This window comes from Austrofundulus limnaeus, unplaced genomic scaffold, assembly GCF_001266775.1.
Source record: "Austrofundulus limnaeus strain Quisiro unplaced genomic scaffold, Austrofundulus_limnaeus-1.0 Scaffold1413, whole genome shotgun sequence".
Classification (NCBI taxonomy): domain Eukaryota; kingdom Metazoa; phylum Chordata; class Actinopteri; order Cyprinodontiformes; family Rivulidae; genus Austrofundulus; species Austrofundulus limnaeus.
The window spans coordinates 25,856-27,076 of NW_013953815.1; positions in this window are offsets into that span (position 1 = coordinate 25,856).

Consider the following 1,221-nt stretch of genomic DNA (forward strand, 5'->3'; position numbering starts at 1 on the left):
AGTAGAGCTTCAATGGGTTTTATTCTTTCTGTAAAAAGAAACAGGTAAATCACATTTCTTTGATTAAGATATATGAAAACAGACAGTTGGATAAAAACATTCAATCTTGTTCTCTTTTTTTTCCCACATTTAATGAAGAATGAATGAATTTGTTCTCAGTCACTGAAGAGTCTGGTTAAAGGCATTTATGATCCCTTTGAAGAGGAGCCAACAGTCTTGTGCTTATGGGGGATGGAAGCAACAGGGACTTATCAGAATGTAAATTCCTTCAGTTTAACTGCTGGGGCGTCGTCGCAAAGTCTAGTGGGGGAAGGTGTGAGAGATGTTAATTCGAGCCACAAAGGAAGTTCCATGCAAACATCTTCAGAAAAAGTCTGAAGTCAAAGTGGGATTTTCTTCCTTCCTAAGCCGTTGTCATAGGAACAAGTGAAATCTAATCAGAAATGATTATTTACAAGCAGGAAAATGCTACAGACAACACTTGAAATCTGATACATAAATTTATTTCACAACACTGGAGTAATCGAAGTGTAAACCTTGTTTATTTTTATATTTTGATACAATCCACCGGAAAAGTGACTGTTATGGATTAATTATGTATATCTGTTGTACCTTGACACTGTCCAGTAATCATATCTCATGATAACTAGTTTCTGCTGTTTTACTCTATCGGCCCAGACTTCAAGACTCCAATGCATGACCTCTTTTATTTTGATAAGGTGTTTCCGGGCTGACAGCCCTGTCATTGGTTAGATGGTTGACAGTAGGCGAACTGTGATTGGTTGTAAGCATGTCACATGATGTTATATTATCGGCTCTGCGCTGACGAGCCAACCACAACTCTACAGACTTCTCTGACTGACTTCTGCTCTGTTGTTGCTCAAATTAAATCATTTGACGACCATACACGCAGACTTTCTGTGCATTTATTCCAACGTGTTTCTGCATTCTTGGTAAATCGTGCCACCACAGTGACAAAAACAGACAAAGTTATTTTATTGCAGTGATTAATTTGACCTATATGTAGAAAATGTTACATTTACATGACATCATGATCAGTCAGCAGCAGCATCTGATCAATCTGTGATCCATGATGTGATGTAATATTTGCTACATAACACAGGACCAAGAAGTCTGATGTAGTTCAGGAGCTGCAGTGGTGCTGCGGCTCTGTCCCAGCTGCTCTTCATGGAGAACAATCTGCAGGTCAGCTTCAGAGAC